The 26,416-nt window shown below is 34.8% G+C and overlaps 1 protein-coding gene across 1 annotated transcript in view; it reads left to right on the top strand.

Moving 5' to 3' along the window:
• Nucleotides 1-5,178: 5,178 nt before the first annotated feature.
• The window catches only part of SYT1 (synaptotagmin 1), a 328,980-nt gene continuing 307,742 nt past the window's right edge, over nucleotides 5,179-26,416 (top strand). Inside the window, exon 1 of the mRNA XM_016199415.2 lies at nucleotides 5,179-5,346. The gene's annotated coding sequence lies outside the window, so the exon portion shown is untranslated. The remainder of the gene's footprint in view (nucleotides 5,347-26,416) is intronic.

Here is a 26,416-nt window from a genome sequence, read left to right as displayed (position 1 = left end):
CAAAGTAGGGGCTTCACAGAGTCCCAGGATCACCAACTGTGCTTGATGGCCAAGAAGTCATTTTGGGCAGCTGCCAATCAGCATCCTGGTTCATTTTCTGAGCTCAAAGTACATCCTGCTCATCTCCATGGACGGATGAGCATTTGTTGAGCATTTACTCATGTTAAATACACCCTTTTAGAGGGAAACAGAAATTACAGAGCATGGCCTCCTCTAGTTGTCAATTTAAGATCAGCATAAATGTATCTGGGGGAAATAGTGAGAGCATGTTAAGTGAACGCTAAGTTATGTGTTATAGGATGTCAGTGCTTGACAAGCTTATAGGAGACAAAACACATGAGGAAGCCAGTGCTGATGATCATACACTTCACAGAGGGGTCAGCAGTTGTGCCTGGTGGGTCTTGAATTATGTTTCATGGGTTTAGTTCATGGAACTAAATATGGATCCTATGAGTTTCTTCAGGGTTCTCTTCTCTAAGATGGGCAGTGCCCATTTCTCTCCAGTGACCTTGGAGTGAAAGAACATTTACGTAAACTCATGCCATTTGCTGGCTGCTTTTGGGTGCTCTTCAGTACTGTTCACCTGGGGACGCTAAATGTGGACACAGGGAATGTGTAGAGTCCCTTTGATAGTAATAAAATGAACAGATAAGGATTTCTATATCTGAATGCCTGCATCAGTAGTACATGTAATTGTCACTTTATACATACCAAAACCATAAATCATCTTTTGCATGCTTTCATTTATAGTAAAGTCCCTTTCAATGGGATTTGTATCCTATTACTTGAATCAGTGCATTGCTCTTTTATTCATCTTTCCTATTTTTCCCCATTTCTCTTCATTTAAAACTCATATCAGGCTATTCTCCTCTATAAAAATGTTCACAGTTGCCCATTTTAATAAACAGAACCATTACAGAAATACTTAGAGCTGGAAGGCACCTTAGTGAATCACCTGTTTCCACTCTCATTTCACAGCTGACAAAATTGAGGTCAAACTAGATTAAATGATTTGCCTAAAGTCACACACTAGGTAGAGGCACAGGCCAACTAGGATTATAAGACACTAAATTTTACTTTTGTCAACATATAATATTTTTCATTCGATATTCATTTATATGGCAGGCACTATTCTAGGGGCTGGCTGGTAGTAGAGGCCCCTATAGGCACCATTCTGCTCCTGTCACCCACGTTTCCACAGGGTTCTTCTCCCTTAGCTGCTCTCACTGTGACTTTGTTATACCTTTATTTTAATACATAGTTTTATTTCTTCATGCTTTGATAGTGTTTATCTTTACTCAGTCCCAATTAATTTCCCAAGCTTCTCATTTAATTCCCATCGTCCTTTTCAAGGTACAAATGGGCTCTCCTGATTCAGTGCCATTCTGCCTCAATAGCCGCCACCCTGTTCTCAAATTTTGAGTATAATGAAAATGTTAAACATGATAAAACCCAGTACGCAATTATTGTAACTCCAACTGTCAACAAATGTTTTCATATGTTTTGACTTGGATAACAAAATGTCACAACAGAAAAATGAGTAGACCTTTCATCCTGCCCCCCTTTTCTCAGTCTTGGTTGGTAAATATTTGCTTCTTTCACAATGAGGACAGGCTTGTAGACTTAAGCCTCCTGAATGACTGTCAATGGTTATACATGAAGGAGAAAAAATAGAAAAATTTCTCTTTCCTAATTATGAGGCACAATCTTTTGGCCTTCTACCTTCCTGTCAAGGAAAGTCCATATTCTGGATTATCGCCTTCCTACCAGCAACAACACAGGTACCCACAGTAATTACATTTATTTATGGAACATTTGTCTGTTTACTCTAATACTTGATGAGTTATTTTTCTTTTACTGCCTAATACTCTCCTATAGTCATCCATATAAATGTCATTACCTTTTATAGTTATAGACAAAATGAAATAATCTTGTGCTTAATGAATAAAATAAAAATAGCCACAGTTCAGTGTAATGTTCTGTAGAGATACTGAAAAGTGGCAGTTTACTTTTAATTTTTTTTAAAAAATAGTTTTATAGTCTCTTTTTTGATAATGTTTGTTTTGCTGTTTCAAACTCTCATAAAAAGTTGCAAATTAATATAAGCAGTTTTCATATGCCCTTTACCTAGATTAACGAATTGTTTACATTTTGTCCTATATCACTTTCTCTGTCTCTCTCATAAAATATATATATATTATGGATATTATATATAATATACATATATATGTGTGTACATACACAATTCATATATTTTTTCAAACCACTTGAGAATAAACTGGAGACATGGAGTGTTTTATCCTGAATACTTCAGCATATATTTCAGTGTATTTCCTAAGAACAGAACATTCTCTTACATTACACAGAACAGTTGTCAAACACAGACAATTTACCATAGATGTAATACCATTATATAATTCATAGTCCATATTCACATTTCACCTACTGTCACAATACTCTTATTAATAGCTCATTGTTTCTTCTATTGGCCTAGGGCCTAATCAAGAATCATGTGATGCATTTAGTTGTCATGCAATGCATTATTTTTTGTTTAGAAGCTTACATTCAGTCACTAATGGCCTAGATAGTGTCTCTTTTTCAAGTAACCTCTGCTTGCTGACTGCTGTTCCAAGAATAAGAATTTCAGCCAAAAGATGTCTTTAAAAAAGAAGAAAATCCCTTAGGATTAGTGATATCTGTGCTGAGCAAATGGCACATCAACTTTGTAACCGTGTTGTAACCACAGGTTTAGGCATTTCCATAGGAGGGAGTCTAGGAAAGAGAAACCCTGAGTTTATCAACACTTTGCAGTTTTGAAATTTAAAACTTGGAAGAGGGATTATGTTGCCATTTCCGACCACTGGGTCTAATGGAACAGTGTTTAGCAGGGGCTGTTACAAGGATTCACAGTGCACACTTTAGATCCAACCCTAAATAAATATCTACCTCAGTGGGATGTTGGCGAAAATTCACAATCAATATATTTTCATCAAAATGAAATCCCTGAGATATTTAAAACAAAGTTTGGGTATAAATATTAGTTATTTGTCATTCTTGAAAGTAAGTCTTCTTTTAAAATAAAACACATCTGTGCATTTTTAAATGCCCCGCATTAAAATGAATACAAATAGTCCTTCCCCCAAAAAATGGCAAGAAAAACGTCAAAGATTTGTAGTACTTCTTATAATGCCTAAAGCGTACAGTGTTTAGCTTATTCTGTAAATAGAATTATGATTAGGGCTATAAGATTTCAGCAGTTTGATTTCTGGTCACTGCTGAGCAGCAGTAATCCCTAAGTCTCAGCTAATTTTCTTTTTTCTCCATGTCAGGCCTTCTTCTAAAACTGGATAAAAAGAACATGAAAGAGTCATCAGCTTTATTGACTATGAATGCATAGGATGTTTTGTGAAAATATATATAAACCTACCTAAACAGAATCATGTTTGTTTGTTTTTAGTTTTGTTTTTTAAGAAATGTATAAACACATAAAAGTACCAAGTCTCAATACCAGGACTTTGTCTGAGTCAGACCTACCGTCACCCGTTACATTACTGAAAAGCCTGACAGATGACCGAAGGTGCAAAATCATACTATGCTATTTCCCCTTTTTCCTCTAAAATAGAGATGTTTTTACGTGCAAGAGACAGAAATTAGCTACCAGAAAAATACTAGGCACATCTATATTCAGCACATAGATTAAAGACAAAGTCACTGTTTGTCCCCTACAGAACAGGCTTGTTCATTCATCCTTGTGATAGATGTGCATGTAAAACCAACATGAAATCAAATCCCTGCAGATGGCTCATAAGTCAAAAAAACTGTCTAATCCTTTCACTGCATCCCTTAGGGAAGCCTGCCCCATGCTAGGCAATAATGTACAATATACAGAATGTCAAGTGCTCTCTTAGTTTTTTAGTAGAACGCCTTCATTTTCTCTTGGGTCCCCCCCCCCCATATTTCTTGTCACTCTGTTACCTGAATATCTGCATCTATAGAATGTTGTTGTCACTTTTGTTTTAATTAAAAAAAAAAAAAAGTATCAGTGACTGAAACTATGTATAGAAATCTTATCTAAAATTGATTGTGGCTCAAAGTCATATTTTAAAATGCAGCCAGGCAAATCTCAGCATATTTTTGCATTGCTCTTTCTAATGGATTTTACTGGAAAACAGTTGAGTTTCAAGAAGGAATTAAAATGAAAGCAGACCTGGGAGGCTTAACCATTGAGCAGATGCAGTAAATGCAGCTTTGGAGCCACAGCTGTCAGCTCAGATCTTTTCTGCCGAGTACCTATGTGAGCCGATTGCCAGAGCTGCTGGCATGAAAGCATTTTTGTTGTCCTGTTGAAGACAGGCATTATGAGAACTCTTAAAACAGAGTAACGTGCCTATTATGAATCTATGTTTATGTATTTCATTCTCGGTTTTCATTCTACCTAAACTTTTGGAAGACTAAAAATGATGAGAACTTGTATTTAAAAAGTCCTTGTCTCTATTACTATGAAATTTTTCTTTCACTTGCGGGTTGCTAACTTGTCAAACCAAATCAGAAATTCTTGACATCCTTATTATGTTAAAACAATTCCTGATATTGACTCTTGGGAAGGACTCAATTTTCTTGCTCTATAAACTAAAAGTTGTACTTTTATTCTGCAATAATGTGAGATTATCTTTCTCCTTACCCCTGATGGGCTTACTTTATATATAATCTACTATCTATCTGGATCTATCTATATGCTAAATAGTATTAGGTTATATCTGGACACTGATTTGTCTCTGAAAATAGGCAAATGTGTGTAATCTATTGAAGTGCTCCTGACTTTAGTGAAAGTATAAAATTCAAAAGTAACATGATATGTATAAGGTTGATTTACACTAATCATATTGCTACTCATTATAGCACTAGGCATTAAATTGATTAATAATTGTGTGATTCTTCTTTAATGAATATGATAATGTAATATTCTCTAACAATTCTGCCTAGCTTAGCATTTTTGTTTTTAAACTGAAAAACTATAGTGGCAAAAGCATAAACTTTCCAAAAAATCAGTGTATGGACTCACAGAATTTTTATCTCTAGCTCTTCAAACCAATTTTAAAATCCCTATCTACCTAATAGTACATATACATGTATATAATATTGTATTTGAATGTATGCACTGCAAAATTTTTAAGTACAAATATTAAATCATAAAATGTATCAATTATATTTACGACAACCTGAAATGACTCTGAACTATGTGGTCACCTACCCACTGTGCATATTGTTTCCTTTTTAGAAAGATAAGACAAGAATCTGAAAGAGAGAAAACAGAGACTGAAATACCCCAGAATTTCTAACAGAACAGTAAGTACTTTTATGACACAATTATACTAGAGCTACTATACAATTAGAAGAGTTTACAAAATTCTTTTACAGAAATATTCACATTTCTATATGCTAAGAAAAGAAATTAACATACTAAGCAAGTGGGGCTTTCTACGGCTCAATTTCAATTTACTGGAGTAAACTAAAAATCCCTTATCCTGTAATCCTCTTAGATAAGAGGCCAAGGTAATACTTGTCTTACGTCTATGTGGCAGAAAATGTTTATGTGCATTCTATTATATCTTTTGACTAGCATCATATCATTTTAAATTCTAATGAAGAAAAAAAAAGTAAAAAAAAAAAAAATTAGAGTGCCTCACATTTTCTGTACATGATACATTTATTCATTTTGAACAAAATTTAAAACCGAATCAATATGCTTGGTGTGTTTATAGGAATTAAATTAGAATTATTAAACAATGGCAACCATCTGAAGGCTTAAAATATATACCTTCATCTCATTATTGCATTTCTTTTCAACCGTCTCACAATTTAACTATGACGTCTTTTCTAATATAGGTATTAATTGTTAGTCAGTATTTCCCTAAATATGATTTTATTGAACAAAAGTGCATTCTTGATATCATTTTATGGTAAAATTGGTAACATTATAATGATTTCCTAGGTGTAAACATTATAAATTTTGAATATGTGAATAGCAAAATTATTTCTGAAAAAAGATAGAAAAGCAACATCCACATTGATGACTCATTTTATATCACTTTAATGCCATGGTTGTTTTGAAATGAGTTTGCAAATTCAGTTCTCTAAAATTTAAAACCAACGTTAACGTAAAATGTAGCAAATTAACAGAATGATAGCTATATATAAATGGAAAGGATGTGTGATATAAAGAAATTCACAAGGAATTTTTCTAGGATGTGTACAAATTACACATACATGATAAAATTTTCTAGTTTCCAAAAAACTTTAATGTATAAATTACATCTTAGTTTAAATGATTAAACCTATTTAATCATGGTTATGCTGGTATAAATTTAACTGATCTTAAATCAATTTCATTTATATTTGAGAGGAGCAGTGAGAGAAGGATATTTTACTTCCCTGAGTATCAGTCATGTCCAGCATCACTTTACGCAAGCACCCTACCTCACTTTTTGATGTACTTATGGATGGCCATACTCTTTAAATTTTTAAATCCAAGATTTATAAGTTCCAAAATTTTCAAAAACTCTTCCTTCATTTGAAAATTAAACTCCAAATATGTTTTGAGGTGATGGAGCAGGTTATGAATGAGTTTACATAGTTCTGGATGTAAGAAAGATAATTTAGGAATCAGATTTTCCTATCATGTAAAAAAAAAGCAAACTCTGCCAGTTTGAATAAACTGCAAGATGTGAAATATATGAGCAATTTTTTTCACCATCTATTGATCAGAGAGGGTCAAGTAAATCTTTCAGCCAAAACATAACCACCTCTCAGCACCTAGCAATTGTCCCACAAGACTAGGCTCTCTTAAAGTTTTGTTTTCATGTATATAATTGTTTTTAAAGATAATTTCAATTGTGTACATTACTCACTATAAAAAGGTTGAATTTTTTAAAGGACAGAACTCAAGCTCTTTATGCAAGAGCCAGATATTACCTACCTTACCCCCTCAGTTTCTTAGTGTCTTATTATAATTTCACTCTGAAAAGCCATGCGTTGCCATTTTTCTGATCTGATTTATCTATATTACTTGGTCCATTATTGAGATATGATATATAAGTTATTTAATTTGAATTACAATTTTCATAATTGTATTGAAATTTGATTTAGTATGACACTTTGGAGGGGAACTGATTTCAGTAATGAGATCTGCTCATTGGAATAATCCCAGAGAAAATAATGTATACATTTTCAAGAAAGAAATCGTGCCTTTTCTTGGTGCATTTGTGGTTTGGGGCAGTTTTTTCTTTTAAACATTAATTGTCTTCTAGTTAACAACTACATATTACATCACTCATCAGTAATTTTAAGGAAAAATTAATTTATTCTTTTAAAAATTGATAAAATGTTTGTGAAGAGAAATGTTGTCAAAACATAAGTGTCTTAATATATGTCTTGACCTCCAGCATGTTTATCAGTTAAAGGTGTTAGTACCTGCAATAAAGCATGAGATAAGGTGAGGACCCTGGATAATACAGTGACTATTTCTCTTCTATTTCTATAGAATACGTGCCTGTGTTGTAAACCCATGAATAATAAATGAGTTTTTACTATTTGTATTTGAATCAAACTTATAAATGAAAGATTTTTAGCACAGAAAGCCATACAAGTCTCCTATAATTTTTTTTCAAAGCCCATAGCTTAAAAATTATTGGGTAATTGATTAAAATAGTACTAAAGGTATTTAGAGCACATTGAATTTGTAGTTCACAAAAAGTTTTGTGCTTAAGAAAGTTAAAGAAACTAAGGAAAGATAAGAAATGATAAGAAAAATCTTCGAAAATTACATTTTAAAATAATTTTTCTCTCAATGCTGAACACTCAGTGGTACTTTCAAGAACTCTAAGAGTCTTTTCTCTGTAGACTCTAAATGCACTAGATAATAATAATAACAAAGAGGATGCATTTAAAAAACCATTCAGAAGCTCAGTAATGCTTCTTGGAAACTATTCATATTTTCCTAGATTTGCTAAACCTCCTTAAATACTTCTGGGGGTTGATGGTCTCACTCAAAGCATGACTATTATTAACAATCTCACTTTCCTGGCACACCAAATAGAAAGAGAAGTATTCAGTAAGAAAGGTCCTAATGGAAAGCAGATTTTAATTAGGAAAGTGTTTTGTGGTTCATTAGAGAATAAATATTATTTGCAAATACCCCTCAAAAATTTAACTTAGTCAAGCTTTTCTCTGAAGTAACAAGTCCTTGTAATCAAAAAGTATAGATGTCTGTATATGTATTAGTAGCACAGAGCTAGGAAAAATGTATCTAGTCTAATAGTCTCATTTTTTAGATATTACCTCCTTTAATATCCTTATTTATAGAAAGACAGATAAGCGAAGTCATTTATGCTAGCTCTGAATAGCTAGTGGCAGAATCAAGAGAAATTCTGGCTTAACCACTCTCTATTTTTTCTATTTGCCATATTAACTAAAAGTGCTTATATAAAAAATGAGGGTCTCAAATTTGTTCAAGAAGCCTCTTAAAATTTAAATTTCTTCCAACCAAAACTCTAACGAAATTTTATATAAATAACTCTGCCTAGTCTCTATCTACCCAAAACTTTATTTTGACATAGCTCATTAGGGTGATGTTTATAGTAAAAAGAATTACTACTATATGGGGGGGGGGGGAGACAAACAGAGAGAGCACGCACTAGGGAGTCCGAGTTTTGGCTTTATCAACTCCCCCCCCATAGTGAAGAGTGCAATAGCATAGGGGAAGGTGATGACATTCAGGACCACATACCTATAAAACTACTGGATGATAACACTGCATAATACTACGTACACACAAACTCCCATCAGCAACAGTTAAGCAATTACCTCTTTGATTCTCTGTTTTCTTATCTGGAAAATTTTTAAAAATCTTCCCAGTCTGCTTCCCAAGACTCTCTCAGATCAAATTAGATATACGGGGATCACTGTGGTCCCCATATATGGTGATGTTTAATTATAAACTTTGGCTATTGCAATGTTATATAACACCTAAGATTATATTACTGCGAAAAGAACTTCTTTCCTTTGTGTGGCTCAGTGGTTGAGCATCGCCCTAGGATCCAGGAGATCGTGGTTTGATTCCCAGTCAGGGCACATGCCCGGGTTGTGGGCTCGATCCCCAGTAGGGGAGTTCAGGAGGCAGCCGGTCAGTGACTCTCATCATTGATGTTTCTGTCTCTCTCTCTCCCTCTCCCTTCCTCTCTCTAAAATCAATAAAGATATATTTTAAAAATAATAAAAAATAGAAAGTTTTAAAAAAATGAAGTCTTTATATATTATGGTTTTATAGATGATGAAAATGAGAACTGAAAGCTTTAGAAAGTTAGCCTAATTAGTAAACAGCAGAGCTACCATTTGAACTCAGGTCTGTATGATCACCCCTTCCTTTCCAAGTTGTCACTCTTAACTAAACATTACAACTGGTGAAGAAAAGGCATATTTCATTTTCCTGTATGAATGATGGCATGGTGGGAGGAGGTGAAAATAATGAATATGGCACTTTTAAAAATGTCATTTGTCTATGCAAAATGCATATGATATACATATTACTTTTCTTTACTGCTTATAGTCAATAAACATTAGATTGCATCATTTGTGTTTGTCCTTCAGATGCTAAAATTAAACCATGAGAGAATTTAATTATTAAAGACAGCTATCTTTAGATAGAAAAAGTAGAAGGCCCAAATTGAAATAGATGATATCCTAAGTATAAAAGGTCACCTAGAGGGGGGAAAAAAACTATATTTATTTTGTTTATCAAGTAAATAACAATAAAATGGATGCTTACAATATGTTCTTAGATTTTTATGCTTACTACTTGATCTGGACTTATTCCATTTAAAATCTTTGGTACAACGTTGGAAATTCATTTCTTTACATATTCTTTATTCTTTATTCAATAGTTGCTATTGAGTACCTACTGTATACATTTTCCCAGGTGTTGGAGATAGAGGAGTGAATAAAGCACAGCTTTGGTCAAGTGGCTTATAGTTAGAATAATTACAAATGTTAGAAGAGTCACTTTATAAAGAGAATAGTATTACTTTGACTTACAGTAATAGACTATCTTTTTAAGATACTCATCTGATTTCTCATGGTCAGAATCATTTTATGTTTTTACTTACCAAATGATTGAGAATTTTGTCACTTTCTGTGGGAGATTGGGTAACATGGGTTTCCCACAATCATTCTCATTCAAAATAAAGCTAAAGCTATTTCATGAATTAGAGTACTTTTTAGAACACTAAAGGAGCCTTCTTTAATCTTAGTTCTTTCTAGTTTTGGAAACACACTCTGTGTTCTAATTCCAGCTCCACTTATTATTAGAGCTATGGGACATAGGGCAATTTAGTGTACTGTATGTTTTCATTTCTTCATCCAGTGATTGTAATAATTAAATGAGATAAAGATATGAAGTAATTTTCTTTCTTACTATCAATACAGTGTTATATAATGTGCTATATTGAAGTTAGCTACTATAATTATTCAATAAAATTTAGTCCATTACCTCTAGAAACATGAATCTTTGATTTGGATGCTCTCGTTGATATTAGTTTTTATTTTATTTTGAAAACTGTATCATCTTTTATGACTCTGAAATATAACTTGTATACTTATGGAAGAGATGAAGTGGAAATGCTTTAAAATCAACGATATTGTTTTAAAGATATCATGTCAAGTCTAAAATGAATAAGACTTTAAGACAAATGATGCAGCTAATTTTTATCTATTCTAACCTTCTGATTTATTTACATATTTTTCTTCTCCAGAGCATTAATTTGCTTTGTTTTTATAATAAACATTGTTGGCAGTGGATGAATGAGCTGTGTTCAGGTCCTGTTTTGGACACTTATTGTATGACCTCAGGAAGATAATTTAATCTCTTTGTCTCAATATCTCATCTATAAAAATGAAGATAATAACTCCTGTGTAAAGGTTTCATATGAGAATTCCAGTACAGTTGACCCTTGAACAACACAGGTTTGAACTGCATGGGTCCACTAATGCATGGATTTTTTTCAATAAAATACAGTTGGTCCTTCATACTCCTGAGTTTCACCTCCATAGATTTAACCAACCTCAGGTCAAAAACTGTATTTTCAATTTGCAGTTGGGAATTCATGGATGTGAGGGGCTAATGGTATGCATTGTTCCATGCCATTTTATATAAGGAACGTGAGTATCCTTGGATTTTGGTATCTGCAGATACCAATCCCCTATGGATAATGAGGGGCAACTGTAGTTAAGTTTTGGGAGAGTCAAAAGTTACATGTGGATTTTCTACTCTGCGGGGGAGGTCAGTGCCCCTAACCTTAGCATTGTTCAAGGGCCAGCTGTACATGTTTATTATGTGTTTATTACAGAAGTTAATAAAAGAACATCAACAAATAGTAATTCTATTATTTCATTTGCCATTAGAGTTACCTCCTTTGCAATATTCAAGGGGCATTCTTTTAAAGTTATAAAATAGAAGTCTGCAGGGAAAAGAGAGGAAGGAAAGTGTGGAGGATGGTTGGAAATTTCGAATGCAAGGTAGAATTTGGTTTTGATACAGTAGGACGTAGGCATGCTTTAGGAGTCCACCATGAATTCTGTCCTTGAAGGCCTCTTCCTCCTTAAAGCAAACACTGAAATTAGACAAGGCCAGTATAGTATGACTTTTTCAGAGACGCCAAAAGTACGACTTCACCCGTCATCTCTCAAAGGACACTTTGGTCATTTCCATGTCTGGGCCACTGTGAATAGTTCTGCAATAAACATAGGGGTACATATATCTTTGCAAATAAATGTTTTCAAATTTTTCAAGTAGATACTGAGAAGAGGGGTTGCTGGTTATATGGTAAATCTATCTTAATTTTTTGAGGAACCTCCACGCTTTACCATAGTGGCTGTACCAGTCTACATTCCCACCAGCAGTTGAATGAGGGAGGGTTCCTTTTTGTCCACAACCTCTCCAACACTTGTTATTACCTGTTTTGTTGATAACAGCCACTCTGACAGGTGTGAGGTGGTAGCTCATTGTAGTTTTGATTTGCATTTCTCTAATAGCTAGTGAGTTTCAGCATCTTTTCATGTATCTGTTGGCCATTTGTATGTCTTCTTGGGAGAAGTGACTGTTCAGGTCCTCTGCTGATTTGTTAAAGATGTGGTATGTATATACTATGGGAATACTACCATTTACAACAACATGGGTGGATCTTGAGAATGTCATGCTAAGCAAAATAAGTCAGACAGAAAAAGTCAAGTACCATATGATATCACTCATATGTGGGGTATAAAGCTGAAAGCAACAAATGAATAAACAAGATAAGCAAACCAAAATTCATAGACACAGACAAGAGTGTGGTGTTTGCCAGAAGTAAAGGGGGTTGGGACGTAGGAGAGGGCAAAGGGCATCAAATGTATGGTGACGAAAGGATATATGACTTTAGGTGGTAAACACACAATGCAACATACAGAAGATATATCATAGAACTGTACACTTGAAATCTATATAATTTTATTAACCAATGTCACCCATAAATTTGATTTTTTTTTAATTTGTAAAGGAAGACTTGAGACATTTCCACAGTCTTCATGGCCCTATAAATTAAGCTGAATCAGTATGCATTTTGATGTGAAGGATACCAAAAAGGCCTTCTAACCTACCAGAAAAGTACTTCCTTTAGAGTCAAAATGGGATTATTTTTCTTCAGAGAAAATCAACCTAACCACACTGAAAACCAAGCAAGTTTTCAGAAATAAATTATATCCAACACGTTATTACATGCACCATTTTAAAGGACAGTTTTATATCAGTGCATGAAAAAATGATACACTCTCCTTTAAAAAAATTAACTAAAATTTGGTATGTGATATCTGAAATTAAAATCACAAAATTATTTTCTTACCAAGGAGATCTCAAACAACAAAAATTGCTTATTTTGCTGCTTTCCCCCCTTATTTTAGTACTTCAATTATTTTCTGTTAGTAAATTTCATATCTACCACTTTCATTTGACTTTATTGTTTTTCTTTTGCAAATACTGTAAAAATGCATTTATAATACTGAAGTAGAATAGCAGTACTAACACCGCTCCCCATTTTAATGTCAAATCTTGTGCTGCCTCTAAATATAAGCATATCCCAATCTTAGGAATAACTGCTCCTATGGCAGCAAAATATAATTTATGGTAAACAGCATTTTTCTTCTGTCCTTAAAATACAATCCTTACATAAACTACAGTTTTCTTTCCTATTCTAAAGTATGAAAAATCTGGTCCAGCATATGCACCATTGTACATTTGAGCAATTTATATTCCCTGTTCTTGTGATTACTGTGAATTGCTTCACCCTGCTATTGTTTTGATTTTCCACTTTCAAAAGAATCCTGGCAAAGCCTATGCTTATGAACTGGTACAAAATGTTTTGAGAGTGGGGAAATAATGCCTCTAAACAAATGATCCAACTGCCTTGGTTTGCTAATTCAATAACCCTCAAAGTGATACTGTGTAAATTTTCAATAGTCTGAAATGTATTTTAAGAAATAATTCTTAGCAGCAGTTGTGTAAGTTGCTCAGGGTTTTTGCTTATCCAGTTTATGTTTGAATTTAGCATTGACACAATTTGCTAGAATATCTCCTGGGAACTTATTTATTTTTATTAGGTATGTAATATTTGAACTATGAAGAATTTAGCCTTGGATTTTCTTTTCCTTTTGAACTTTATTATTATCAATGTGTCACAACAGGCAAAGTCAAGTTTGTCATTAAGTGAAACAGCTGAAATAGTGGGAAAACTAGGGGCAGTCCTCAACCCAGGAAAGAATTGTGCAATAATATCCATCTTAAGATGTTTTCTTTTATTTTGTAAGATGGATATTTACTCAGTGTAGTTGCACAAATAAATCCATGAAAACCCACAGCCTATGCTGACCCATAACATTTCCAGCATTGGGAATGGGGACTGGATGATGGGAGGGAGACAGGAGGAAATGCTTCTCTATTTTCCCCGACACTCAATCTACCCAGGCCAGAGCTTGAAAAATAGGTAAAGCTGGCTCTGCACACTGCTCTCTCTTTCTAACCTTTGCTTTTTCCTGGTGTAATTCTGATTCCCATATGACATTCTTGAGCTGCTGTCTCTTTAGAGTGGTTTTGGCTTCAAATTGCCTAACCCCACTTTCTCTCGATCAGATGCCTCAGTGCGGCTTGTATGAGAACATGTCTAGGAAAAAAGGAACTGGGTCAAGTATTCACACCAGCCCTGTATTCTCTCTGCTCCTCTACCTGCTGTACACACAATTCTTAACCCAAATGAGCAAATGACATAAGGGCTCTGAGGCAGTGTGAGGTCCTGAAGTGATGGACCTAGGTAGTATGCATGAAGATATCTGGGGACAGCAACCACGGGCCCTGGAGGCAGCATCCCTGCACTGCTTTTCAGGCATTATATTTCCTTCCAATCGTCTACTTAGGAGCTCAAAATTTCTCTATTTTAACACCTACAAGTGTTCCCAGTCGTTCCTGTGAGGATCATGATAGAAGCTGTGTCAATGAGGTGAAGTAGGCTAGAAATTACCAGCTTCTTTCTTCTGTAATGTAGCTTATTTAAAGTACATGACTAAATAATACTCTTTATCTACACTTCAATTTTTTTTAAATACCCAAATTATAAAAGCATCAATTCATGAAGTAAATATTTGTGTCCCTTCAATATGAGGAAATTACTTTATTTGTACCACTGCCTTAGTTCAGGCTGCTTTAATGAACTGTCATTGGCTGGGTGGCTTATAAACAACAGGAATTTGCTTCTCAGAGTTCTGGAGGCTAGCAGCCCGAGAGCAGGTGCAGCATGCTGTGTCCCGGTGAGGGCCCTCCTCCAGGGGACACACTTCTCATTTTCTCCCTACATGGCCAAAAGAGGGCAAGGGAGCTCTCAGGGGTCCCCCTGTATAGGGGTACTAATCCTAAGGGCTCCACTCTCATGACCTAATCGCCTCCCAAAAGCCCCACCTCCTATTACCATCACATTGAGTATTAGGATTTCAACGTATGAATTTGGTGCGGGACACAAACAGTCCACTGCAACCATCTACACCACTCACTCTATTAGACAACTCAGATCAAGAAAATCTTCAAACTTTAGCTTTCAACTTTTATCATAACTCTGGATGTAAATATATTTAATATGTTTTTAACAATAACCCTGCCAGTGATGATCAAACAGATGGTATGCTCTTTCTATGCTGGCATCAAATTATAACTATAATTATGGGAGTGGCACAGTGAGACCAGGCCAGCCTGCTGCACCTCTGTCCGGGGTATTGGCAGCTCCAGCCTGGCCATGCCTCTGTTCTAGGTCTTACCAACCACAGTAGCCACCATTAACTGAAAAGTTACTCCCTCCTGAGAGCAATTACATGTAATTTCCCTGTGAAGTTTCTATTGACATTTCTATTGCATGAATGAGGAGAGAGATTCTAAGAGGCAAACTAACTTTCTCAATGAAAAAAAGCTTATAATTTTTTAGCCAAATGCTGACCCCAGTGAAAATAATGCTAAAACCTGTACTCTGAGACACACAAATTTCATGGACTTAACACTGAAATGATGTTTGAAGAGTTTCTTTCTGCATGAGAGGGTGAACTCCCTGAGTATGGTAGGCAAATGATATTTGTGTCCCAGAACGTGGCACAGAATAGGTGCACAATGCCAGCTGAATGAAAGTGAGAAGGTTTTATCCAGATCTACCATAAGGGTGGCTTTATACAGTTCTTTTTTTCTTATTTTTCCTCACTAAAACTAGATTAATTTATATCCCAAACAAGAGCTGTTATTTTCAAGAGCTTTATAAACCTATACAAACCTTATACAAACCTATGATTTATTTTGACCTTTTAAAAATTGTGGTAAAATATACATAACATAAAATTTACCAATTTAACCATCTTAAGAGGTATTAGTATTTTCACACTGTTGTACAACCATTACCACCATCACCTCCAGAACTTTCTCATCTCCCCAAACTGAAACTCCATTTCCATTAAACAAGAACTCTCCACTCCCTCTCCCCCAGCCCCTGGAAACCACCACCCTACTTTTGACCTACTTGAGCACTTTAGGTACCTCACACAAGTGGAATGACGCAGTATTTGTCCTTCTGACTTATTTCACTTAGCATGATGTCTTCAAGGCTTATCTATTTTGTAGCATGTGTCAGTTTCCATCCTCTTTAAGGCTGAATAATATTCCGTTATATGCATATACATATACAAAATGCAACTACATTTTGTTTATCCATTTATCCTGTAATTGATTGAATAATTTAGTTGTTTGAAGTGTAATAGTTTTGCCAGTTCCCTAACTAAAGATGCAAATATAGAAATGCAATGAGTTTGTGACTTTGAGGACATGTCTCTTTTTATGTCATGAACCCTAAAATTAATCCCAGGAAATTAGTTTTGTAGAGGAGATCAGCAGAAGAAACATGAGTTTAAGGTAACTTAGGGTTTCTAAGTCATAAATATGCCACATTTTAATTGCTCAGGCTAGAATTAGCCAGTCTTTATTTGATTATCTTTTTTTCTATATATTGAATGTTCCTTAGAGGATTTGCAGTTAGGGATATTTTTAAATGGCCACTTCTCTAAAAATAGAATAACAGGGAGGATGTTGTTGATTCAAAATGGGGATGCAAATTTATAGTCTTCAACTTTTCTACTACTACTATTTAACTTCTGATTTATGTATTATGAAATTTATTGTTGAAGAAATACCAGATAAATCTTAAATAAGAGGGAAGTTATATATTTATTCATTCCTTCATATTTTCAACAAACATTACTTATGTGCTTACTAATGGTTTTATAGCTAGCATTTTTTGAATGCAGGATACACAAACACCTGTATATATCTTGTAATAGACCAGCTTTATCATTATATTACAGATGAGGAAGCTGAGGATCAGAAAGTGTGTTTCACAGTTAATAAGTGGCTGAGTTGGAATTTGAGATCAGAACTTCCACATGCAGGGCTGTCCTCTCCGCCACCTCACCCTGCCATCTACATACCATCTACATACCATGCATGGTGTGATAGGCAGGACAAGACACTATGTCTACTTTGGATTAATTTACATTATAGTGGAATGGATGGACATTCTAAACCTAATTATAATAGCATGAACATAGGAACTACTTGTAAGCCAGCAGACAGACATGGCTTAACATTGCCTGAAAAACTACAAAGGAAAGGCCTTTCCATTTTGATCTTACGTGACTGACTTCCACACTGTTTTTCTACTTTGACTGCAAATGAATTTACTTAAGCACATAGTACATTTAGTTAGGATTGAGGCTATAGTAAGATTATGATAGTGAAGTTAAAGTGTTTGAAGTTTATCCCTATCTAATGGAAAACCATTTTTATTATTTTGCTTAATGTCTCATTCTGTAGTATCCTTAGTAACAGAATAATAATAACAATTAAAAAATAAGTTTAAGAAAATCCTTTTGTTATCTTGTGTTCATTTTTTTAAATGTTCTTATATTATAGAAATGAGTGACCATTTAAGTGTGTGACTTTGCCTCATGTCCTCTCAGGTGATCCTCAATAGATTCATAATATTTGGTGTTATTTTCTTACCCGTTGGGTGAGATACTAAAGCCTGCTTCCCAAGGTCTATGTAGTTTAAATTACTGTAGTGACGGAATTTCACAGCTCTGTTATGCTTTTGGTTAATATAGTTGTGTGTTTTGCTTGGCAAAGACAATTCTGATAGTGTCCTATTGATTCAGATGTTTTCTGACAGTAGCTGCCTACCAGGTTTGCCTTCATCGACTTTTCAATGTTCTGTTACAAATACGTTGCATGTACAATTTGATATTGAAGGTTCCCCACTGCGCATGGAGTTGGAGCAACCCTGAGCTGTGGGGTGGTGAGTGCTTATCATTCTCAAAATCACCCTCTTGTCCTCAGCTGTTGCCATAAAAGATGTGTTTTCTGTTTTTTCCCCTCGTTTTATTCTTTCACACATTCCAAAGCGTCTCTTATTCTTTAAAGGTTTAAACTTTATTCTTAGAAATCCAGTATGCTGACTAAAACTTGAAATACAAAGCCATAGGTGTTTTCTTATTTTTTTTTTTTTTTAAATCTGGGATCCAAGCAAGGCTGAATTGCATGTACTTCTTTTGTTAGTACAATTTAAAAGAAATCTTATTTGTTTTTTGTTTTTTCTAAAATCACGGATGATTAGAAATGTCTGCTCTAATCATAATAAAATTAACTCATTTATTGAATGCCTACCATTTGCTACCTCTGTGCATAGCAATTTTCACATTATCTATAATTTTGTCAACTCTGTAAGGTAGGTATCATACCCCATTTTACAGATGAGGAAACTAAGACTCTGAGAGGTTAAGTCACTTGCCCAAGATAGTCATAATTACTTCTATCTCTCTAGTCATGTTTGACTTTAGTTATCTAAACTGATAGTAATATCGTTTGGATTTGCAGAGCACCTCACAGTTTGCAGTTTCACATATGGTACCTCTTTTAACCTCGCAAAAGTAGAATCTACACCTTGTATCCATCTTACTCTTTTTGAAACCATCATGTGACTCTAGATTCAGAAATAGAGTATGGATTTCCCTGTGCTGAAATTACCCTGGTTAAGTTAACGTCATTTGTAATAATGGCTTTACTTCTACCACTAGCTGTTTATGTTTATATTTTATGAGGGGAGAAGGCGGCTGGAGATCTTGACTACTGATGCCCTTGAACAATTTTGGGGATTATGCTTACCTAAACAATAGTCACCTAAAGCAGAAGCATAATAATGTTTGAGGCCAAACTACTGCGCTCCAGAGAACTATGTAGAAAATGCAAACATAGCTGCTATTTCCTGCTGTCTCCTACCAGGATCCCGCCCAGAGCAACCTTTAAAAACATTCCAGTCTGTGCAGTCTATTCCCATATCTCCACATACAGTGGTACCTTGGTTTTCGAACATTCCCGTTGACAAACATTTCGGTTTACGAACACCGTAAACCCCAGAAGGAAATGCTTCGGTTTTCGAACACACCTCGAAAGCCGAACATGCCCCAGGGCTTCCGCTGATGCAAGATCCTGAGGCCCAGCTGTCGGCTGCTGATCCCTCGGTTTTCAAACCTTTCAGAGCTTGGGCGGTCTCTGGAACGGATCACATTCGAAAACCGAGGGACCACTGTAAAGAAATCAAAGCATCCTGTTCTTCAGTATACACAGCTAAACACAGAGGAGAGGGGAGGAAAAGACAGAGACAGACAGGGCACCTCAGAGTGTGACCAAAGATAAGCTAACATGAAAATGACTAGTAGGTACATTTCTGTCTCATTACTTAACAATTAGTTCCAAAACTCAGTGACATTAGATTCTCTGAAACAATTTATGGATGGAAGTACCAATTGGGCAATGGGAACAACAAACAAACAAAGTGGAAGAATAAGTAGAGAAAAGAATTGAAACAGATGAAGCCTCGGCCATGCTCGAAGGCCATACAAAGTCTCTTGCTTCAGGGAAATAAGGGTGAAAGTTAACAAATGAGAAAAACCAGAAGCTCCCCAGGTTCTAGAATCTCAGCAGAAAATGACATCAGCAGTTAGTGAAACTGCAGGTGTTAACATGGAAAACAGACACTGTGCAAATATTAAAATTAACACCTAGGATCTCTGTATAGATTATTTTTATTATAAATAAAATATGTCTCAAATACAAGAGTATCAAATAGAAGAAACATAAAATAGAAGCTCTATCTCTTTGCTGCTGAAAAACAAACATCCCAGTAGCAATAATTAGCAGTCATTAAAGGCAAGAAGATAAATAGTCTTGAGAAATAAAATCAAGAATGATTTTTAAAATATTTATTTTACCCTTATATAATGTGGAGATTATAAGCACTGACACCACCACCACCCTACTCTGCTGTGCACAGTCAAAAACCCACGTGGAACAGACTGAAGAATCTCAGAGGGAAAGAGGGGGTGAGTAGGGAGAGATTAACCAAAGAATTTACGTGTATATATGCATAACCTATGGACACAGACAATAGTGTGGTGAAGGCCAGGGGTGGGGGATGAGGGATGGGGGTGGAGTAGAAGAGGTCAGTGGTGGGGAAAAAGGTACATCTGTAATATTTTCAACAATAAAGATAAATTTTTAAAAATCCACATATAATTTTTTACTCCCTAAAACCTTAGCTACCAATAGCCTACTGTTAACTGGAAGCCTAACCAATAGCATAAACATCTATTAACCCCCATTTGGTATGTTATGTATATTTTATACTGAATTCTTACAATTAAGCTAGAGAAAAAAAGTTACGAAAATCATAAAGAAAAATGCATTTACAGTACTGTACTAATATTTATTGATACCATAACTTTACATCATCTGTTTACATAATCATCTGTCAGTACCTACATAAATATTGTCTTACGTGATATAAAACACTGTATATATTGTGCATATTACTAACACAAGGCATCAAAAGTGAAAAGAAATTTGAAAAAGAAAATTGTATTTATTTACGTGTGTAACGAATCATGCATTGATAATGAAGCAGCAGCAATATGATTGCTTGGTAACCTCCTGTCATTAATATGATTGTTTCGTGGTAGAAAGGAGATCTCCAAAAAGTTTCCAATATACTTATTGAAAAAATTCACATATAAGTGGACCCATACAGTTCAATCCCATGTTGTTCAGGTTCAATAGTAGTACCTTGAAATTAATCATAATTACTGCCAGGTTTCTGAATCAAATCTGAGCAAATAGCTGTTGAAATCTATAGGACAGTCCAAATCATACAAGAAAGGATTTATTAGTCTTTGTGTGTTTATATGCATAGAAGATGCTGTGTGAATGGGTTTGCATTTCCCTGCTTTTCATTATCTTACCATTTAATTGACAATAAGCAGAAAATTGAAAAAGATGGAAAAATATGGGAGGAGAAGATAAAGGGTTGCAAAACTTACAAAAGAGCCAAGTAATTATTCACAAGATAGCAGAAGAGATAATCAACAGAAAATGATTTGGATTATGGATTGGAAGGAGAAGACCACACACATGCACACCCATAGGCATGTGCGCATCACCCACACACATAATGTACTGATCAGACATACGCACAAAAGCACAGACTACACACTTGCTCATACACAAACACACAGACACATCAAAGTTATGCTCCCAACTTAATTAACTAAGGATACAAAATTTTATCAGAAGCAAGGGAAGCCATAGTAGCTTCTCTTGATCACCAGCACCCTAGAGGGGCTCACGGCTGCCGATGATGGGACAAGCAACCAGACCTATAAAGTTCACTTATTTTCGCAACCCTGCATTTTTTATACCAGTGTACAGTATCATTCTAGAAAATCATAAATTTATGATCTGTGTATTTCAAATTAACAGTAAGTGTTACATCTTTAAATCCTCAAACTTAACTCAGTGGCATTTGGGCTATGCATCATCTAGGGAGAGAGAGCAGAGTCAATGCTCAGGAGCCATGAGCCATATTGCATTTTTGTGCATTAAATATCATGGATTATACTTAGTCTAATACTGAATTGATACAGTGGAAATAATAACCCTTGTCTGATGAGGAATAAATGAAATAATGTTTGTAACACACCTAATACAATGGTACATACAAGATGCTCAAAAATATAATGGAGAAGTGTGAGGCATACTTTTACCTCTGTTAAAATCGATGGTTTCCAGCTGCTCTTGATTTGGTTGATTTCCCTCACATCATCCACTAATTTAGATCCTAAATAAGCAATTACATTTCCCAACTTGATCACCTTTTAATGTCCTAGGAAATATTAATCAGGGCTACTGAGTTTACATTAATATGTCCCTAAAATCTGAATAAAACCTTAAAACTTTCCAAGTTGGATCAGAAATACACATTACATAAGCTTTACTTCTCTATCTCCTCAAGGTAGTCAGTAGAATGTGCTTTTAGCTGATCTACTCATTCACAGAAACCTTTCTTCTTTGACAAGCCACTGCAGTTGTGATCATCCCAACTTATAAAAATAAACATGCTTGCCCTGGCCATTGTGGCTCAGTGGTTGAGCATCTTCCCATCAACCGAGAGGTCGCCAGTTCTGTTCCCTGTCAGGGCACATGCCCAGGTTGCTGGTTTGATCCCCAGTCGAGGCGCATACGGAGGCAACCAATCAATGTTTCTCTCTCTCTCTCTCTCTCTCAAATCAATAAAAACATATTTTAAAAAGAAAAGAAAAAATAAAAGTAAAAATAAACATGCCTTTTTAAAAAACAGATTTTTAAAATTCTTTGAAATGTCAAGAAGAGAATGATGTGATAGATGTCAGTGAAAGTGGTTTTATGTTATTAAATCATATAACTCATGCCTGTCCATTCTTTCAGATGTTTCTTGTACAAGAAAATACAGTTGTTGTGTGTATTGAATTTTTACAGTTGACTTTAAATTCTGCTTCCTGTATTAAGCATAAAAATAGAGTCATGGAACTGTGGAATTGGAATTTGAAGATATGCACTTCACTATTGACATACAGGCATTTTTGAGAGTCAGTTCTCGCTTTTTTTTTTTTTTTTTAACCTTTAAGCTGCTTTACTTGGAGTCCCTTAGAGAAATATTTCTTATAAAGCTAAGGTTATATAAAAACCATAGCTTTCCAAATGGCTTTATATGAACTTTGAAGCAAATAACTAAGAAGATAAAAAGCCAAGCAAGGCCATGAGAGATTCTCTTTAGCAGTTACTCTGTAAAGAGACCTTGTAATGTAGACTTGCTGGGGTTTCCAGGTAAAACATCACCACCAACTGTACTTTCATGCTCAGTGGTGTAGAAAGGCAGAGGGGAGAAGTCAGGATATGGGCACCACGTTCTGAACTTTAGGGGTTCACTTAAACCTTCCCAGTTCTTTATCCTAGCAAACATCCTCTCCTAGGATCAAACTGCCCGGGGCCACAAACGGAGACTCAGAGAATGCATCTGTTCCAAGTCACACACACCAAGCGGGAACTGATGTAGAATATGTTCTGTACCCCATATTTCAGGGCTGACTATAATCATTTGGCATGATCGCCTCTACACCTTCCATTTCCTCAAGCACACACCCATGTGACAAGCCTGAAAGAGGCCAGCAGCAGTCCATGTCATACCCAGAGCTCCTGCTATGCTTTGTATTTTGTTCTTACTAATTTAGGTTGTAGTTGCAAAAAGCCAGGCCAGAAATGACCTTTGATTATTTTATGAAACCCAAACACACTTGTCAAACCCAACCATGCAAAGCAGCACAAATTAAGTCAACTTTCACTCCGGTCTTATGCCATTTGGAATGAAGCCCCTGGTGGGCTGGACAACTCTATTTCCTGCTTTCAATTTCAGAGAGTCCAATTAGTAAATCAAACTTTAAAAAGCTGTCTAAAACAATTAATTAGGTCATAATCACTCAGAAGCATATTTTATAGTGTGCTCTAATCTAGTATCTGGTCTAAATGCTTGAAAACGGTATCAGTTTCATTATTAAAGAATTAATTATAATTGAGCCTAATCCTTGGGAGATGGAGGTTGGAAAAAAACACCTCTGGGGATAAACAGTTCATATATGTGAAGTAGATAAATTATTTCAGAGCTCAAGAGTCCTTGTTGTGCTCTGAAGTTATTTGATGCTTATAATATTCTTTTTTAAAATCTTATAAACATCACCCAACAAATGCCTCATAGGAGAAGCGAGTCCTTTTTCTGAATATGTTTATCACATATGGACAACTGCTATTCCTCCTACTCTGTCCCCAGCGTCTTCAATAATCAGTACATTGCTACAATAAAAGACAAGGAGAACGTAGGTGTTGTATCAGCCACTACATTAAGGAGTTTTACCCACATTTTCCCATTTAGTCTAATATCATATAATCCTGTAAAAGATGTATAATTTTTACAGAATGAGGAGTAGAGATTCAGGGAAAAGGAATGATTTTCACAAAGTTAATAAAGGCGAGATCTAGGAACTTAATTCAGGCCTAATTCCAAACATCGCCTGCTTTTACTACATCAGTGTTTGTCACACTGGGAGACCTCGGACGTTTTCTTGAGAATTCATGCATGCCCAAAACTGATATTTTAAAACTCTGTCCTTTTATTCCAATAATAATCTAAAGTGTATATATTTTATCATTTATCAATACAAAACAGCTCCTTGGTAGTGATCATTCAAAAATGATAAACATTTGAGTAGAAAACAACTTCAGTTAGTAAGTCATGATTTCTCAAGACCCCTAAGTGACCCTCAAAGACTTTTTTTTTAAATGTCTGTGTATGACTCATGTGCATAAAATTGTGTGCTGCATGACCACAGAATATTCCATATGGACTCCTGAGTACTTTTAACTAATTCTTCAAATTCTAATTGTATTTATTGTCACAAGCACCAATGATTTTCAAGACTCACGTTACGATGGCAGGGGGTGTCAAGAAGCACCTGGTCACAGACTCTCGCGGTTCGGTTAGGTCCTTGTCCGTTACAGAAATTTTTATTTGACCAACCGTTAGGAGCCACTGGAGCATCTGAAACAAGAGCAGTTGTTATTTGATCAAATGATTTTTAGAGAAGATAATTCTTGGTTTTATGCATTTAATAATCTTATTAATTTTAACCAGACCACTGAGTTCTCTTGTATATATTGTTTGCTCCTGGTTTATATACATTTTAATAAGTTCCATCAAGCCTGGTGTGATAATATCTTTGTCCCTTTCATATGCTAGGATAGCATGCTTTTATTTGACAAATAGCTTTTTTCAAAGGACATTTTAATGCCACATTCACAAGAAATCAAACAGGAATGCTAAATACAATGTTCTGTCAGGGAGGTGGGATTTTTAAAGAGTTTCCATCATAAAAGCTATATGAAAAAGATAATATGTGAAAGATTGGAAAATATAGATAACTACCTCACATTCTAATATTTACAAAAGACAATATAACTTCTTGCCAATTGCAAGTAGAAAAAAAATCTCTCCCTTTAAGAGATAACTTTATGTCATCCTGTAGAGACTAATTCTCTATTTTACTAAGAATAGAATAATAATAGAAATCCTCTCTGCAAATTAACTTAAAATTTCTCATTTAGAGGGACACCTTTGTGTGTGTGTTCTGTTCCTAAATGTTACCATCTTTAATATAAAGGCTTTTACGTTACACGAAGACTAATTTCCCAAAATTTCTCTTTCACCCACTCTGAAGAAGAATGCCACGGAGGGAAAGTGTTACTATTTTTTAAAGTTCCTACTCACTTATTTTTAATGTTTCTTTTAGGATATAGCAAATCAAATAAATATTCAACTATTCATAAATAGTAATAAACCTGAGATCAGTATAGCTTATCTGTACCCACTTATATCAGAGAGAATATATAAATGTGGACCACTTCCATACCTTTCCTGCTTATTTAGGCCAAAGGGTATTATAAAACCAAGCTATAGAATTCAATAAATCAAAGGCAGCTAATCATTATATTTTATGAGTAAATTGTTACAGTGAATTAACGTGTTTCTCAGAAGAAAGAAGACAGAGATGGCAGATGCTCATCTATAAATGGCAATGAGTAGCATGAAGCCAAGAACACAGGTTAGTGACCTGCTAAGGTTTTCACAACAGTATAAACCACAACAGCCAAAAGAAAATCTTAGAGCTATAAGTGGGCAAGTATTCGAGAACATCTTTTCAGCACTGTTTCTTCCACTAATTTTGGGGCTTCACAGAATCCATTACATACATAAGTGAGGCCATATGTTGACTTAAATTCTTATTTGAAATGTATTTTTGAAAAATCATTAAGAAACTTCATTTTACCAAATAATTCTTTTTGTATTTGTTTTTACACATTTTTATTTTTCCACAATTGTGTTTGAATGTTGAGACTCTGAGTTTTTCTTAATATTTATGGATATTATAACATTAATTTTTTTCTCTTTAATATGCTTTGTATTTCCATATTTCCATTTTGTTTTAAAATTATCATTTTCCCCCAATACAAAGATAAAGAAATTAGTAAACCCCTTATCCTCAAGGGGACCAATATTAACAGCTTTATATATATATATCTTTATCCTTTTAATTCAAACTTTTTTTGGAGGGGGTCACTGTTGTCTTTGCAAAATGGAGATCATAATATGAATATTTCTTTGCTTCTTGACTTTCATTTTTTCTAATACATCCTAATCCCCTCTCCAGATCAATAGATATACTTTTTAAAATTTCTCTTTATTGTTGAAAGTATTACAGACGTCTCCTTTTTTCTCCATTGACCCCTTCCCCCCCAGGCTTTCACTACATAACTAATTTTTTAAGTAATTAAAAATTAACATTA

This window comes from Miniopterus natalensis, chromosome 2 (genome assembly GCF_054644295.1).
Source record: "Miniopterus natalensis isolate mMinNat1 chromosome 2, mMinNat1.hap1, whole genome shotgun sequence".
Taxonomy (NCBI): domain Eukaryota; kingdom Metazoa; phylum Chordata; class Mammalia; order Chiroptera; family Miniopteridae; genus Miniopterus; species Miniopterus natalensis.
The sequence above is the reverse complement of the archived record's forward strand: the minus strand, read 5'-3'. Positions and strand labels throughout refer to the sequence as shown.